The following is an 18,326-nucleotide window of genomic DNA, read 5'->3' as shown; positions in this document are numbered from 1 at the left end:
AGGTGAGAGAGCCAAGCGTCAACATAACACGATTTTTCCTATCCGCAGAAATTCCTACCCCCCCTATGCAAACCAAGTCAGTGATAAGTGCATGATTTGCATATTAATGTCTGCTTCCGAGATATGGATTAGCGGATAATTTGGAATTGTAAAACAAGAGCTGGAAAAGCAAAAGGCGATAACAGAATATGAGGGGGAGCAGGAGAAGGGCACATAGGAAGAGGTATAGGTGCAGATTAGCAGAACTGGGAGATAAAGGTATGGAATATTCACAGAATTGTAGAGTTGGAAGGGACCCTTGAGGGTCATCTAGTCCAACCCCCTGAAATGCAGGAATCCTGCCCAAAGTTGTCCGTGCAACCCGTGCACCACGAGTAGACCTAGAGGAACAAAAGAGAACTCCAAAGGGGACTGAGGCCCCTGACCGCTTTCAAAACCACGTCCTGCCTACCCTCCTTTGAGCCCATGCCAAATACTGATCCGAGTTACGTATTTCCCACAAACACGAGGACTAGTTGCTTGAGAGCAAAGATGCTCAAAACGCCACGTTAAGCAAACAGGGGAGTCCGAGGGCACAGATTAACAGGGCACACACAATCCTAGCTGAGAGGGGAACAGACATTTCAGCACCAGATCCGACCAGAACACCGTTCTACAACATTCCTCCATGCAGAGCCGCTGAGTTGCCAAGCAAGGCAAGTGCTGGGCAGCAGCTGGGCAGGTCAAAGGTTGAGGGCACAGCAGTGCATTGCTGTGGTTTTCTGACAACAGGACTTAGTCGCTGCTAGTGAGAGCGGCATCCACCCTGCTACTCAACTCAGTAGCCAGGGCAAGGAAGATGGTGTCTTTGTACCTCATAATGCTAAATGGATTTATAATAACCCACTCTTTTAACAGTATCCCATGGCATCTAAAGATGGCCTAGCTAGGGGACATGTACAGGCCATCTTTAGGGGCATCCGCCTCCCTTAAAACACAGAAAAAAGAGAGACACATATGACGGAAAAAAGAGAAGCAGAAGCAGCAGCAAAACACCAGCTACATGCTCCCGATGAAACAGATTGAACTCACCTGAGCAAAGGCTGGCACTGTAGCAAAGGCACTGGATTTTTAAGCCAACGAAGAGTTAACAAAAGGGCACAGCCATCTGCCCTACAGTTCAAAAGAGGCTCCCCCCTGGGCAGCTTGCATGATGGAGACTCTGGTGGCAAGGGAAAACTATGCCGTTCTCCCAGGCTTTTGGAGTAAATTTGCAAGCATCCTTTCGTTCCCTTGTACTCCTGCTCTTCTCTTCTTGCTTGTTTGTATTAGCCAAGTCGTTTCTAACGTATGTAATATTGTACTTTGTGCATTGTTGGAAACCGCTCTGTGATTATGCTGGGAGAAGTAAACAAACCATAGAAGGAGGAAAATGCATTGGGGGGGGGGCGGGAACGGGAACGGGAGAAGGGATTCACCATGATCTGGTATGTTAGGAACTAAGGATGCAAACAGGAACTGGGAAGGCAATTCGAACGCATGAATTAAAAGGGGGCAAGAGAAGAGTATCTGGTTAATTAGTGATGTTTGAGGGACAGGATCAAGAGAGGAAGAGGAGGAGGAGGAGAGCCTCTTCCTGAACAGGAATGTGACCCCTCAGTGTGCACATGGGCAATGGTTTTAACCTTTAAAGCCCTATATGGCCTACGACTTACGGTCTTCAAATAAAAACATCTTGCAGGTCCCAGGCCACAGGGAGGTTAGGCTGGCCTCAACCAGAGCCAGGGCTTTTTCGGCTGTGGCTTCGATCTGGTGGAAGGCTGTCACAAGAGACTAGGGCCCTGCGGGACTTGACATCTTTCCACAGGGCCTGCAAGACAGAGCTGTTCCACCAGGCCTTTGGCCAAGGCACAGTCTGACTCCCTCCTTCGGCAATCTTCACAGAACTCTAGCCCAATGGTTGCCATTAATTTGATTTGAACTGATTTTATAATGAACTGATTTTAGAGTGTTGTGTTGTGTTGTACTGTTGTACTGTTTTATTGTTGTTAGCCGCCCTGAGCCCAGCTTCGGCTGGGGAGGGCGGGATATAAATAACAAATATTTATTTTATTATTATTATTATTATTATTATTATTATTATTATTATCATTATCATTATCATTATCATTATCATTATTATTATTATCAAAGTGGGACTTGGGAGCAGATGTCCAGAGCCCCCCTCAGCCAGGGATGAGCCAATCTGTCCATTTTGGATGCTCTCGGTTTCTTTCCCTCCTCCCCGATCTTGAGTTCATTTTGTCATTTCAAAAAATAACAAGGATTCTTGTGAAAATTCACCTGCCTTTTAGTGCAAATTCCTCATAATATTACAAAGGTTGGTATGCCATCTTTTTTCCAATACACACTTTTTTTTTTTGCAAAGCAATTCCCCCCCCCCCCACTCTGACTGATTTTTGCTTTCACTAATATTTGCACTGTTACGGACACCTTTCTTTCGTCTACAGATTTCACTGCGCACCCACTGATTGCAGAACAGTGTTGCGAAATTCAGAGAAGGTCCGCAAATTGTTTTGGAAAGGGTGGAAGGCAAATTTGGAATTTGGAAGGCAAATTTCGAAGGTCCGCAAAACGGGGCTCGAACCCACAACCCTGAGATCAAGCGCCTCGTGCTCTACCAACTGAGCTATCCCAGCTTTGCGTTTTAAGGGTGGACTGAATCAAATCTCCTACAATAGCAGAATAAGCAGCAGGGCCCCCGAATGCAGAAGAGCTGGCTTTCCTATGTTTTGAAGTAATGCACATTTGCCATCTAAGCAGAAAGGATAGGACTGTTCAGTCCAGACTCTAAAAGTACCTTGCTCTGCGCACTGTATCCATGTGGGGATGGCGCGGTCATATGCTTCCTAATCTCCAGCTATGCTTACTGTTTTGCAGTTCAGAGGCTCATTCACGAAAAGCACAGCACTCTAATCTTAAACCCCTTCCCTGGGAAATATGTTCCACGGTGGAACATGTGGCAGTGAAATAACAGGTTTTGCTTAGAATCTGGGTATAGCAAACCACTTTGAACAGGCATGTTTCCAAAGAGCTGGGGATTGCTCTCTCCAATCGCCACCCCCTCTCCCATTTTCGGGTAAGACGCCAACAGGCTTGCAATTAAGACCTCAGCCAACTTGACAGCGACTGCAGGCAGCCGATAGGTCAGCCATCTGATCGACCAGCACTTAATTTGTAACAAGAAGCGCTGGGTTTCAACCCCTGCGGGGAACACTGTATATATCCTTTCTCCTTGAAGCCTTTCCCTCAATCCTCAGATGCATGGCAGAGATTTATTGCGCACGTGATCAAAGCAGGCATTCCTTTCCTTGCAATGCATGTTCCAAGGCCGGGATGGCTCAGTTGGTGAGAGAACGGTGCTGGTAACGCGAATGTTGCAGGTTCGATCCCCACATGGGAAAGCTGCATATTCCTGCATTGAAGAAGGTTGTATTTCTTCAGGGCGCTTTCCAGCTCTGCAATTCTAAGACTCTAAGGCCAAACTCTGGCTCTGAAAACACACCCAAGGGCCAAACTAATCTCTGGGTCCAGGGCTGAGATGAAACCAGCCAGACCCGCCTTTGCTTCTTTCTATGTTCCCTTGTGGTGATCCTTCTCCGAGAGCATTTCCAGGCCACCTGCTGCTTATTTATCTTGATTGGTTTCCAGGGAGGTTAGACGATGCTGTGTCAAAACAAGGAACATCCTGCACTTTCCTTGTGCTTTTGTTAATGCAAAAAAAAGCCCGATCTTTTAGGGAAGCACGTTTGTTCCACTAGATTCTCCCCATCAAACTGAAATTGCACAACCACAATTTGCCGGTATGTGATGGAATCCCGCTGGAAAATGGTGACAGTCTGTGAGTCAGCAAAAACAATACTAGAAAAGTCTGGTACTAATCTTCCGGCGACACGGCTGTGCCACACTGCTCCTCAATTCTCAACATATACTCTGTGACTCTCAAGCAGATAATAACGCATGTCAGTGCTTGATGGTTTGTAATAGAGATGTCAGAAAATTCTGACGGAAACGGGAGCAGAAATTGCCAGTGTCTGCTTATTTGCCCTGTGTCCGGAACGGAAACCGATCCAGCAAACGCAGTTGCTATTTGACGTTGTTGATGTTTTCGGTCTGCCAACGATACCTAATTAATCATCCCCATTTCCGCTGCGCTTCTGTTGCTCCGAAATTAATGGAACTGGCCCTGTTACAGGAGCCACGTAATACTCGTTCCGTATTTGCAAGTAATCCATCATGGCATTATCTACACTTTGGAACTCCCCGCCTGTTGACCCCAGAAAGGCTTTGCTTAAAGCTTAAAACATTTCTGTTTAGGCAAGCATATCCAGACACACAGATGCTGTCAAATTTTAATCTCTTTTGCTGTTAATTTAAATTATTTATTAATATTTTAAACTGGGTTTTATTATTGATAATTTTAATATTTCTTGTAAACCACTTGGAGGTTTTGCTGCAATCAAGGGGTATATACATTGTGTTAAATAAACGTAATGATAACGTAAGTAATTACATAAAATTCTGCCGCAAGACGACTATCGTAATTTTTCTCGGAAGCCGAAATGCAGTGGAATGGAAGCAGCACTGCATGCAACAAATACAAGCTAGAATGGACATCCATGCCTTTTAAAATCCCTATTTTTCCCAAAGGGGTGGGCTTCAAACAGTGCAACGACTAGCTATTTATATACTGCCTGGAGCCCCACTTCTTGCCCCAAGGACCAGAGCTGAGGCTGTGTAAATTCCAAGACTTCATCGTCAGATGGATTCAGAAGGCTGAACTGATGCATGCTGTCCGCACTGCTTCTGATCACACTTCCCCAACCAAGATCACTGAATGGCTTAATGCCCTGTGCTGTGTGAGGCTGTAGGCTGGGGCCAATGAGAAGCTGCAACCATCTCCGCCCAGCCTGATGCATTCATTAATAATAATAATAATAATAATAATAATAATGTTTATATGCCAGCCATCTGACTTGCTTGCCCCAGCCAGGGTGGGCAGCTCCCAAGAAAAAAAGAATAAAAACACAACCCAATTGAGTAACCCAATTAGGTTACTCACTTCCAGAGTACTGCTATTTTGGGGGCAGGATTCAAACACACACCAGGAAATTCAGGTTGTGCGACAACTACAGCTGATCAGGAGGTCTGGTTCAACAAACCCGCTTCTCCAGAAAGATAATACTTTTTTGTCATAGTGAAGGGGAAATGCATGGAAAAGTGTGAGATGACATCTGCTTCAATGGTGGAAACAAATCAAGACGAATGCTCACATCAACAGGTGTCTTGAGTGACCCTCGATGGGATCCACTCACTTCTTTCTCTTGCAGTCCTCATCGAGAAGAGTCTCCTCATCCATTCAAACGAAGCATTGTGGAAGAACTGGGCTCAGCCAACGACGCTTTAGGGCAGACATAAAGAAGTACTTGTCCACATGGCACACAGTTAAAACTACAGAACATGTTGTCTCCAATTCTGTGACAGCCAGTCACTTAGACAGCTTTAGAGAGATCAGACGATATCATGGAGAAGAAAAGTCACGCTCTCTCCGGGATCAGAGTCCGTTTGTGTCTGGGGGCCCCTTGCTAGGGGGTGCACAAGGAAGGGAGGGGGCTTTGTACCATGCTTGGTGGGCCAGTCCCCGAGGTGCCTGACTGGCGAGTGTAGGGATCCGGGTGCCAGACTGGGCAGCCGTTGCTCTGACGCAACAGGGCGCTTCGTAAGGGCGAGTGAGAGCAAGCTGTTAGACTAATGTAAGAGAAGCTCTCCTCCCCAGGAGTTTGAGGGAAAACAAAAGTCTGAAGGGGACGCACTATAGAAGGGATGGGCATTAAAAATAAAGCATTGGAGGGGTTAAATAAGACAGAAAACTCCTGATATTTGGTGCACCGCTATTAAGCCAGGGTAAGAAAAACACCAACCAGTCCAGTATCCTGGTTGGCCAGCCACCGTGAGAAAAGGATGCTGGGCCATTGGCCTGATCCTGCAAGCTCTTTTTATGTGCTGTTTGCACTGCGGCTAGCCAGCAAGGAAGACCCGAGGGCAGCAGAACTCTGCTCACCTGCCATGCCCAGCAATTCAGAGGCAACCTCCAAGAGGGGAGGTAGAGCATGACCATCAGGACTAGTGGTCATGGAATTGCAGTCCGGGTTGGCAAAGAGTTTAGCAGGTGGGCAACAACATTTTAGCTTGGTTAAGAAGGCAAACAGGAGTTTCCTCCTGAGCTTTCATTTATTGTTCATATCATTTCTCACCTTCCAATCTTTTCCCTTCCAATCCCGTCTTCACAGTCCCTGGTGTATCAACCTACCTGGCTGCAGTACATCTTCCTTCCTTGCCAAAATATAGAGGTTCAAGCTACCTAACAGCGCGGAAGAATTGGCAACAGAGCACTCTGCACGTGCTCAGGGACACGGTCGGCACGGCGCTGAATACAGGCCTCCTAAGCCCAACTCAGTTCTCAGCGCTACCCACATATCTCCCCAGGGGGCAGGACAGAAGGAAAAGTAGACTAGGGGGCGCCACACGGGGGAAGAACTGCGCCGCGTCGGTTGTTGGCAGGCGGCGGCTGATCTCCGGCTCGCCTCGCAGCTTTACTCGACGGCGCGGAGACTTCGCAGCCCCGGACGGCTGAAGGAAGGGCTGGGCCGGCTCCAGGGCGTGCGCCGCCGCCGTAGCCAGCCTCCAGCTCGAGGGAGTCGCGGGGGCTCCCCCCAAACACACCCAATGGCCGCAGAAGGAGGCGCGCTGCGCCAAGCTCCGGCTCCTGCGCCCCGTCGCCTCTCTCCGGGCGCGCTTGGGGACGCGCAGCCTTCCCGGGCTCCCTGCGGCCTCTCTCGGCTCGCCCAGGAAAAACTTTGCAGAGCGGCGAGGCTGAGGACGAGAAGTCGTCCCCTTCCCCACTCCCTCACCCGGCCACCGCAGGGCTCCGGGACGCCACAGCCCGGCGATCGGAGTTCTCCACCCGACGGCCCCGGGCAGCACCGCGCGCCGCGCTCACCTCCCCGGACTGCGCGGTCCAAACTCTGCAGGCGCGCCGGGCTGGCTGGGGTGTTGTTGGAAGGGAGGGGATCGCGCCTTCCTCGCTCGCGCCGCCTTCTCCCCTGGTCCGATCCTGCTTCTCCCCTCTCCGCGAGCTCCTCTATACCGCGCAGGGGGAGGAAGGAAGCGGGAGAGGTGGGCGGCGGGCAGGAGGGTGGGACGCGGCCGCCGCCGCCGCCGCCACACGCGCCGCGCGCTCTCTGCCTTAACTCTTCCTCCGCCGGGCGCAGCAGCGCGCTCGGGACAGGCGCTGGGCAGCGGCGCCCGGAGCCCCGGGAAGGCGGGGGGCGCGCGGCGCCGAGCTGGCCGAAAGCCCCTCCGCCTCGAAATGCGACGGCCTCTCCTCTCCCGGATCCTCTGCTTCCTTCCCTCCTTCCTTCCTTCCCTACCCCGCACCCACCCATCATCCCCTTCTGTTTAGTGGGAATTTTAACATTTCCATTTTCTGAACGGTTAAAAAACATCCTATATGGAACAATTACATAAACGGAGCGGGGTGGTGTGTTTTGGTGTGGGTTTTTTTTCTTTCTGAGAAGCGGAGAAAACCTAAGGAAAGACGCTGCTGGAACAAAACAACAGCATCTCTTTCCTGAAGGCGGGTGCAATCCCTCACCCACCCCAAAGATCCAGAGATGGCGGAGCCCATGAAGAAACATACCTCTTCTCCCCCCCCCCTTTTTTTTTAAACATAGGAAGCTGGCTTTGTCCACCGAACTCCATATTGTCTGCACTGACTGGCAGCAGCTCTCCAGGGGTTCTGGCAGGGGGCATTCCCAGCCCTGCTGGAGATGCCAGGGGTTCAGCCTGAAACCTCCTGCCTAGAAAGCAGGTGCTCTACTGCTGTGCTCACTCATCAGCCAGAACTGAAGGAACAGGAGGGCTGCTGGCCTTCGCTTTTTATAACCTCTGTTTCAGGCCCTTGTGGCATAGCAGGGCTGGATTGGGACGTGGATGCAGGAACTGCACTGCAGGGCGCTGGACTTAGATGAAGCTCCGGGTGCCTTCCAGCTCTGCAGTTCTATGATCCTGCGCCGCTAGGTCCAGATCTTCATTCATAAAAGCTAAAAGCAGCAAATGCCATCTAAAGAGTCTGTGAGACTCTCCTTTCACACACAGTGGAGGGACGGTGCCACATCTGCAACACAGGCAGCCTTGCATTTAGGCACTTGCCTGGTAGCTCAAGGTGTCAAGGCATGCTGGCGAGATGCTCCTTTCCTCCTCTGCCTTTTAGCATAGAAATCAAGCTGGCTACTAGAAGGAAAGCCGCCTGCTTTTCACCCAGCAGAGAAATGCTCACCACCGTCTGACAGCCCCTAGCAGGCTAGATCATTTTTAAAAAAATGTTGCATTTAAGAGGGTGCTATAATGCTTGCATGCTTGTACAATGCAAACGTGGATCTTCCCCCACCCTGTTTTCTGTAACCTGTGTTTAATTTGTGCTGGCTCAATGTCCGGCATGTGAAGATCGCTTTGGCGAGAAATGCTCTTGCCCACCAACCCAGAGCTCTGGTCTCACACAACCCCCTTTCCCCACATTATTGCTCCTTCCTGGATCTCGGACAATTTGCCTCTTGCTTAGCTAGCACCCGTTTCCTTTCGCAGCGATCCACCATCCCCACCCAGCTCATGGGCTTCCCAACTGTACAAACTCAGCAGCATTCCATGATGGAGCAAAGGCAGGCTAGGAAACGAATGAAAATATCCTAGGAAGCTATTGGAGACCATTGGCCCCATTGGCTCGGTTTGGGCTGGTTGTAATCAGAGCCCAGTAACTTCAGAGAACCAGAGGTTTCTAACAGGGTTTCTAACACAATCCCCCCCCCCCCCAGCCTGCCAGCAGATGCCTGCGGTCGATCCTGGAGCCATCTGCATACCAAGCATGGGGTCTGCCACACAACTGCAGCTCCTTCCCTGTAAGAACAAAACAAAACACAGCAATTCTTCAAGGAGAAGCTGCTTTTCTGGACTGCTCCCTTTCCATCCGGCCGCTGGCATGCAGTATACTTCTCCTTAAAAGGGTAGGCAGTGTCATGTACAGACAGTATTTGTTTGAGTGGTACAACATGGAGAAAGCTGCCCCCGGAGTGCAACCATCGTCATGGGATGGGCCAGGGGGCCTGAGGCTGCTCTTTTATGCTGGGTCCCGACTCTCCTGGCTTTCCCTCCTTTTCTAAAACCGTTTTACTTTGCTTACAGGGTTTCTGTGCATCCAGGCCCCATCAGGGACACACACACGCTGCCACCCAGTACCTTGATTTCCTCAGATTTAAAGGCGCACATATGTATATTAGCATATAAAAGGTAAAGGGACCCCTGACCATTAGGTCCAGTCGTGGCCGACTCTGGGGTTGTGGCGCTCATCTCGCTTTATTGGCCGAGGGAGCTGGCATACAGCTTCTGGGTCAAGTGGCGAACCAGAGCAGCACACGGAAATGCCGGTTCCCTTCCCGCTGGAGCGGTACCCATTTATCTACTTGCACTTTGACGTGCCTTTGAACTGCTAGGTTGGCAGGAGCAGGGACCGAGCAACGGGAGCTCACCCCGTCACGGGAATGCGAACCGCCAATCTTCTGATCGGCAAGTCCTAGGCTCTGTGGTTTAACCCACAGCGCCACCCGCATCCCTATATCAGCACATACCCCGAGTCTTTTAAGTACCTAGCGGAATCCCACATCACACATAACGTTCAATGCAGCCTAGTGGTTAGTGTATCAGGCTAGTACCCAGGAGAACAGGGTTCAGACCGCCACTCTGCCAGAAAATTCACAGGGTGACCTTGGGCCAGTCAATGCCTCTCAGCCTAACCTACCTCGCTGAGTCATTGTGGGGTTTAAATGGACAGGGAGAACCACGTTCCCTTGGAGAAGGTGGCATATAAATCCAATTCATCAAATTTTACTTCCATGAAGAAATGTATATATGAAATATACATAAAATATATGAAACGTCCAGTTGGTTTCTGGCTATCCAGTTCTCTGGCAGCTGCCTGCATCCATCTGTCATATGTTAACGGTTTGCCAGAGGTGAGCAACTGGCTCAGGACTGAGTGCCTCACTCGAAATGCATAATTAGTGAGAAGGCTGCAGCTAATTTGTTCATTTAGGGGACAGGCAATGAACCTACCTTGTGCACCGTTTGCATGAATGTGATGTACAATAAGCCAGAGATGTCGGACATATTGGATTTATTATGCAATATTAGTCTGGAATCATAAGCCACATTGTATGTAAGAACACAAGATTTTGTCCACCTGCTTCCAGCCAGCCTGGGACTTCACAAGCAGTGCATTAAGCTTGTATGCATCTCCTGTTGCTTGTTGTTGCTGTTTAGTCGTTTAGTCGTGTCCGACTCTTCGTGACCCCCTGGACCAGAGCACACCAGGCACTCCTGTCTTCCACTGCCTCCCGCAGTTTGGTCAGACTCCTGTTGCTAGTCCCTAGCATATGGGTAATCACAGATATACTGCTTGTATACATGGAAGTGTTTTGGGTTTTTTTACTTGTCGTGGTTAGTAGCCTTGGTAGTCCTTTCCTCCATGAAGTTGTCTTAATTTTTTTTTTAAGTCTTATAAACTGGCGGCCACCTTCACATCTTGGAGGAAAAGATTTCGTGCATGAATTAAAGTATAAAAAGCACCACTCGAGTCTTAAAAAAAAAAACCCAGAACTCCAAACCAATTAGAATTGACATTTTAATAACTTAATAGATCTGTGCTTTTAAAGCAGTTGTGTATACTTTGTCACCATCTTTCAAACCTTATTTCCATAAACATGACAAGTAGATTTGCACTTGATGAAGTGAGTTACAGCTTTCAAAAGTCACGGCAGCTTCCGTGGCAGTCATTAAACTGGCGCAAGATGCTTTCCTCTTGTGTTTGCAACGGATGAACAGTTGTAGAATGTTCTGACAAGGATAACACCGAAGATCAGATGTCATGTGCAAAAGGTAGTTCTGTTCAAACTGGACCCAACTTTTTTTTTTTAAAGGCTCCTGGGCTTTCAAAATGCAAAAATATCACAGGTGAAACCTTTTGTCTCCATGCACAACTGCCTGCTAGGAAACTAATTTGGCAACGCTACATATGAAAGGGTCAGAACTCCTATGTCTTGAGTGGCAACTCATATCCTACAGTCATCTTCAGAACGAAACAGGGCACCCTGGCCTTTAACGAGATAATTGGAGGCTTTGGGGGTGGGGGAGAAAAGCAACTATTCCCACCATTGCAAGATCATGACTGGAAAATCTGTGCCTATTAAAACTCCCTCCTCTTGTATATACTATTTAAAGACACAGTAGTCCTGCAGAGAAGTTAGCAAGTCTTATGATTGTACACAGTATACTGCAAGGGAAGTTTGCAGAAAATTGACATAAACATTATTGATTTGCAAGGTTCATTTGGCCCCCCAACATATAATCTGCATGATTTCACCCTGAACACCAATTACCTTGTCCAAAATGAGTTTGGGCAGCAAAGGCAAATAGCTTTGGCAAGCAAATGAGATGCAATCTGTGCAAGAGAAGCTGCTTATTGCACTGCGTGGAGGAGCGAAGTCCTGGACTGATGCTCAGACACAAAGGGCAAAAATGAAAGATTAACTCCCAAGATGAGAGATGGGTAAGGAGAAAGGGGCAGGGCCCATACGTATTGGATCTAAAAGGGCATACAGAGATGGGGATACACATACCAGCGTCACTTTCCCCCCCAGAAGATTGCCCCCGTTTTCTTTTTTGACAGAAACCTGACACAGCGAATGCCGCGAGGAACAAACTTCCAATGTAAACGTTCATAAAAGGGCCACTATAAATGCTTAGGCCAGGCATGGCCAAACTTGGCCCTCCAGATGTTTTGGGACTACAACTCCCATCATCCCTTGCTAACAGGACCAGTGGTCAGGGATGATGGGAACTGTAGTCCCAAAACATCTGGAGGGCCGTTTGGCCATGCCTGGTTAAGCTCAACATAAATATCTCAGATCAATAGAGTACTTGAATAAACCTGCCTTCAAAAACAAGGCTATGGCTCCTGCTGGCCTTCCTGGGAATCAGAGAACTGCAGAGTAGGAAGGGACGACGAAGGTCATCTGGTCGAAGCCCCCCTGCAAATGCATGAATCTCTTGCCCAAAGTGGGGCTCAAAGTCATAACCCTGAAAATAAGAGCCTTGTGTTCTACTGACTGAGCTATCCCAGATGTAAGAAAGTGTTACAATTTACAGTGCCCCAGGGTTAATTCTTGACACATTCATAATTCAAAAAAAATGGAATGATCCTGCCCTGCTCTGTACACGAAAAAACCTTTAGATGCACGTTTATGCTTGGAGAGCAGTTTGCACGTCCCTCTTCTTGTTTCATCCGGAGTAAATGGGATGAAGCGAGGTGACATCTGGCATAACGACGGCACCCAAGTCTTCATTCAAAACTGATAGCAGTATAATCCTATCCGTGCCGACTCAAAAGTAAGTTCCGTTGAGCTGAGGGAGACTTACTCCCAGGGTGTATTGGACTGCAGCCTAAAAGCATTTAGAATTCCCATTACCAAGGTAACATTGAAAGGGGGGGGCAAATGGACTCTCGCTATGTGGGTTACGAATATAAAAGGGTGGGTTAAAAGCAAGAGCTCAGGTTTTGAGGAAGCATTCAAAAGGTGTTTCGTGCGTATTAAAAGAAAAGGGGATGTTGGAGAGAGAGAAAAGGGGGTGGAAAATGTTTGTGAGACAGAGAAAAGGGTGCAAGAGAGAGAAAAGGGGCACCCTCTTTGGGCTCTGTATGCTCTCACTGACAGCTTTGGTTTCACCCCCCAACAGTATGCAAACACCCCGCAACCCTGGGCATAGAAACAAATGGTCGCTAGCCCTGTCTTAAAAGTGCCTTGTGTGCGCAGCAGCTGAGATTGTGGAGCCAGGAGAGCAGTACTTGTTTGGGATTAATCGGCCTTGAAATAAAAGAAAGATCCGATCTGGGCACGGGCGCTGCTAGGAGATGAGTGGGTCTGTTTGCCAAGGGGCCACTTCAGAAATGGCAGAATCGCAGCATTCTCCTCCTTGCCCGAGAGCCGCGGGGCTGCCAGCTCTGTACAGGTGCCTCCTCACACGGCAGGCTGCGAAAGCGAAGCCTCCAGCTGCCTTAATCCCTCAGTCTCGATGGCAACTGAATTTATAATTGATGAGGAGAGGCTTTGGGGAGAGAGCTGTCAGTCACTTGTCAGGCAGAGAAACAGGTGGAGGGACAGGACCACCACGCTTCCTGAAGGAGCAGCGCTCTGCTTGGAGGGGCTTTGCATCTGGCACACAAGCCCCTTCTTTCAAAGACAGCCCCCCAGCCAAAGGGGGGCAAGTGGAACTGCGCAGTTCCCCCCGCACTCCAGCACATCCCTTGTGCAATATTAAGCCACTGGATCTTCCCATTCAGACCGGTTTCGAAACAGATGATAAAGCAGCCAACGTAGCGAGCTGCTTCTGGGTATCTTTGGGGGCAAAAACAGCGAGGCAAACACCTTGAATCAGTCACACCGAGAGGACAGTTTGCATAACACTTTTTAAATGCGCAAACTGCCCTGCAAAAGCCTCAAGCATTTCCAGAATACTCCTGTGAGACAGGAGATTACTTATTTCCATTTGCAGCTGATGCCCTGCCCACAACAGCAGGAGCCTGCCTAGGTTTCAGCTGGTGGGGAGGCCCTTGTTGTGGGTCACCTCACGCCCAGCTGCCACTCACTGCGCTGCTGCAGAAGGGAGCTGGAGGTGATGCAGCAAGCACTGGTCCACCTATAAGCTGGAAGAAGAATCAAAACACGCATTGCGCTTTGCATAGATCCACCCAACCCATATTTCCAGCCTCGGTGTGGATGGGCCCAAATCGGACCGAGGTGGAAATCTGAGCTGTTTCTGCAGCTATCTTCCTAGGATCACGCTGGTTCTCCATGCTTTCCAATCTACATAGACACCGTTAGGATGGAGCGCATTGGTTATGTCTGTTGCCTGCTTGACGAACCTCTTCTGCCAGCAAGACCTTGAATCCTATGCGCTAAATAAGTCACCTCCTCCCCCCTGCTTCCTTGGCAACCCCTTGACTGCATTCTCCTCCAGGCATTATGAACAGGAATGACACCCAGAAAAGTACACTTGCTGGCTTCTCCGCAGGCTCTGGCCCACCCTTCTTCCAAAGGGCCAAGGAACAAGCTGGACCAAAGCGAGGATCCATCGAAACCAGCATCCCCTCCTGGCAGATACCGCTGAGACATGCATGAGCAAAGCATGGAAGCAACAGCACTTCTCCAGGGCCCGATATCCGGGGGTACATCATCTCTGAATATGGATTTTTTTTTACCTAATACAGTGGTACCTCAGGTTACAGGCGCTTCAGGTTACAGGCGCTTACAGACTCCGCTAACCCAGAAATAGTACTTCAGGTTAAGAATTTTGCTTCAGGATGAGAACAGAAAACGCACGGCGGCAGCAGGAGGCCCCATTCGCTAAAGTGGTACCTCAGGTTAAGAACGGACCTCCGGAATGAATCAAGTTCTTAACCCGAGGAACCACTGTATGGCTAATCATCATGGATAAGTGTATCCTCCTCAAATCCATCCAGTGAGTTTTTAAAGGTAAAACAAAACAGAACAAAACAAAACAACAGTGGCGTAGCGTGGGGCGTGCAGGGGGGGCCGGCCGCACCGGGCGCAACATCTGGGGGTTAGGGTTAGGGGGCGCAAATCCATGGGTTAGGGGGCGCAAATCCACGGGTTAGGGGGTGCAAATCCACGGGTTAGGGGGCACAAGTTACTTGCCTTGTCCCGGGTGCTGACAACCCACGCTACACCACTGCAAAACAACCACCTCCAAGAGGCAAATGCAAGAAAGCACTTAGTGCCCCTGCAGTTTCTTTAGTTGCATATTTAGCATATATTTTGAGATGCTTCTCTTTCTAAAAGTCTGTGGCAGTCAAAAAGGGATACAATAGATAGTAGCAGGACCTAATAAAAAGGAATAAGCTAGTTTTGGTCTGTGAAAAATCCACGGGGCTTCTGTTCCAACTTTGAAACTGCCTGCTGGAAGCTCTTCTGTGGCATATGCAGGCGACAGGGAATATGAGATTCCGACTCAACACCAGGAAGACCTTTCTGCTGGTAAGAGCTGTTTGACAGTGGAACAGACTCCCAGGGAAGGTTGTGGTCTCCCCTTCCTTGGAGGGTTTTAAGCAGAGACTGGGTGGCCATCTGCCACGGATGCTTCAGCTGAGATTCCGGCATTGCAGGGAGGTTGGACTAGATGCCCCTTGGGGTCCCTTCCAACTCTAGAATAATTATTATTATTATTATTATTATTATTATTATTATTATTACTACTACTCTGCCCATCTGGCTGGGTTTCCCCAGCCACTCTGGGCGGCTTCCAACAGAATATGAAAATACAATAGTATATTAAACATTAAAAGCTTCCCTAAACAGGGCTGCCTTCAGATGTCTTCTAAAAGTCTGGTAGTTATTTTTCCCTTTGACATCTGGTGGGAGGGTGTTCCACGGGGCGGGTGCCACTACCAAGAAGGCCCTCTGCCTGGTTCCCTGTAACTTGGCTTCTCGCAGGGAGGGAACCGCCAGAAGGCCCTCAGAGCTGGACCTCAGTGTCCGGTCAGAACGATGGGGGTGGAGACGCTCCTTCAAGTATACTGGACCGAGGCCGTTTAGGGCTTTAAAGGTCAGCACCAACACTTTGAACTGTGCTCGGAAACGTACTGGGAGCCAGTGTAGGTCTTTCAAGATTCTACGATCTTGCCTTCAGGACAATCTTCAGCTGAGCAACATTCCTGTTTTCTCAAGGCTCTTTCGCACTTTATGTTGCATTTGCTCAGCAGCTCAGCAAAGGGGGGGGGGGTTTGAATACAACCTGAAAAGACTTGAAGCCAACTAGGAACAATAGCTTCCCCAAGCTGGTCCTCCGCCAGCTTTCTTGCCAATGCCTGGCAAAGGAGTTGGGCTCAGCCTCCTGCTGCTGGGGAGGTAAAGCTATTCTGTCAAACTCCTCTTTCAAGCAGCAAACGGGAGCTGTGGCTTCACAGCGGCGGCAGCAGGAACAATAGGCACAGCCAGCCTCTCTGCGGGGGGTGGGGGGGTGGGAATCCTGCTAGCACAAGAGCTCGCCACAGTGAGCTACAGCAGCCAGAAGGGTGCTCTCGCTGTTCTATAAAGAATTGGGTGCGGGTTTTGTTTGCTTGCTTGAATTTTAAGAAAAACCCTCCTCCCGTACAACAGGAAGAGCAGGCAAGCAGAACTGAGGCAAAGATGGGAAACATGTGGCCCTCCACTGCCCTTAGAGCACATCTATCACCCCGGCCCTTGGCCAGGCTCACTGGGGCTGATGGGAAACCAGGAAGCTGCCTTATGAGGTAAGGTGAGAGAGGGAGAGAGAGAATCGCTGTTGGCCACCAGGCAATGGCTTTTTTCACCTGACCTGCCCCACTGTCCAGCTCTAGGAGCATTCGCAAGGGAACTACTTCCGGAGGAGAGAGACTCTGTTTGCCAACAAAGATGGCTGGTTTCACCTGGGCTGCCCCACCTCCAGCCCAAGGAGCTTTCAGAAGGAAGTTGCTGCCACAGGAGTCATGTGGATATGGGTTTTAATAAGCTGAACAGTGGTAGATATGAGTCATTGGGGTGTGCAGGGGGTGTGCATCAACTTAGTGCTTAGTTTGTGTTTTTGGCTGCTGTTTTATTCATGTTGTTAACAGGGCCGTCTTAAGTATATCCGTGGTGCAAAGATCCCTCCGATGCCCCCCCTCCCCTTCCTTGCTGGCAGCTCTGCGGGGTTGGAGGAGGCGGGCAGCAGCTGGAGGGCAGCTCCTCTGGCAGGGAAGAGGTGCAGGCTCTGGGTGCAGTGCTGCTTCAGCGAGGTGGGCAAGGGCAGCGAGCTGATGCCAGGAGGCGGTGCGTCCAGCCTCCGCTTCTTCCCTGGCACCCTCCAGAACTTGGCGCCCCGCGCCACTTGCCTCTATCGGCAAGACGCTCCTCGTTGTTAATATTGTTTTATAGCTCATAAGGGCTGTATTGCTTGTTCATCACATGGTGCAACTTTTGCTTTAATTGTGATGTTTAGCCAGTGTGGTGTAGTGGTTAAGAGCGGTAGTCACGTAATCTGGGGAACCGGGTTCGCGTCTCCGCTCCTCCACATGCAGCTGCTGGGTGACCTTGGGCTAGTCACACTTCTTTGAAGTCTCTCAGCCCCACTCACCTCACAGAGTGTTTGTTGTGGGGGAGGAAGGGAAAAGAGATTGTTAGCCGCTTTGAGACTCCTGAAGGGGAGTGAAAGGCGGGATATCAAATCCAAACTCTTCTATTTTTCAGTTGCTGCTCTGTTAGCGGTGTTGCCTCACTGGCAATCTGTTAATTATCCCGTATGTTTTATGCTGTATTTTTGATGGGCTATTACATTCTATCATGTTTTTATTTTATTTTATTTTATTTTATTTTATTTTATTTTATTTTATTTTATTTTATTTTATTTATTTTATTTTATTTTATTTTATTTTATTTTATTCCGTGAACTGCCCCAAGATCTCTTGATGAAGATCGGTTAAATAAATAAAATAATGAATGAATATTGTGTGTATTGTGTTGATGAAGATCAGTTAAATAAATAAATAAATAAGGAATGAATGAATGTTGTGTGTAAGTCGCTTTGGGATTTGAATGAAAAGCGACGAAGAAACAAAACAAATCAAAAATGCCAAATCGGACTGTCCGTCATCCGGCTCAGTCTGCCCACACTGGTTGGCAGAAGCTCTCCAGGATTTCAGAAAGGGGTCTCTAGAGGCCTACCTGGAGATGTCGAGGATTGAACCTGGGACCTTCTGAATGCAAGGCAGATGCTCTACCGCTGAGCCACGGAACCTTCCCTGGACCACAGGTTCCACATCCCTGACTTAGGAGGTCCCCTTACCATCACGAGGACCAGCTTCTTTCTGTCCACATTGATCTGCATGCACACAGAGAGGGAAACGAAGCGAAGCCCCCGTTTCTGAAGGCAAAAGGCTCTGGAGTGTGGCTGCTGGATGATCTCGCAGCTGTCCTGTTCATGAATGGGGAAGAGATGAACAATTCTCTAAACGGGCAAAATTCACAAGCTGCCGAACCTCATTTAGCTCAGCTGTGCCAGGGGGGAAAAGCCCTAACCCGTGAACCTCTCCCACGGGGACCCACTTAGCACCAGGCTTTATGCGTTGGGGTTAGCCGCTGCCGCAGGCAAAAAACAAACAAGAG

At 49.2% G+C, this 18,326-nt stretch overlaps 1 protein-coding gene across 7 annotated transcripts in view; it reads right to left on the bottom strand.

Annotated features, from left to right (window-relative positions):
- Positions 1-7,246, bottom strand: part of KLHDC8B (kelch domain containing 8B) — a 39,001-nt gene extending 31,755 nt beyond the window's left edge. For 2 of the 7 annotated variants that reach the window (XM_079963882.1, XM_079963880.1), the window contains exon 1: positions 6,951-7,246. The gene's annotated coding sequence lies outside the window, so the exon portion shown is untranslated. Of the gene's footprint in view, positions 1-5,312; positions 5,539-6,349; positions 6,489-6,950 lie in introns of those variants that run through there. The other 5 variants (XM_079963886.1, XM_079963881.1, XM_079963887.1 and 2 more) reach the window with 3 other exon arrangements.
- Positions 7,247-18,326: the final 11,080 nt, after the last annotated feature.

This window comes from Podarcis cretensis, assembly GCF_951804945.1.
Source record: "Podarcis cretensis genome assembly, chromosome: 2".
Taxonomy (NCBI): Eukaryota; Metazoa; Chordata; class Lepidosauria; order Squamata; family Lacertidae; genus Podarcis; species Podarcis cretensis.
Note: the sequence above shows the minus strand (reverse complement) of the source record. Positions and strands in the feature narration are given on the sequence as shown.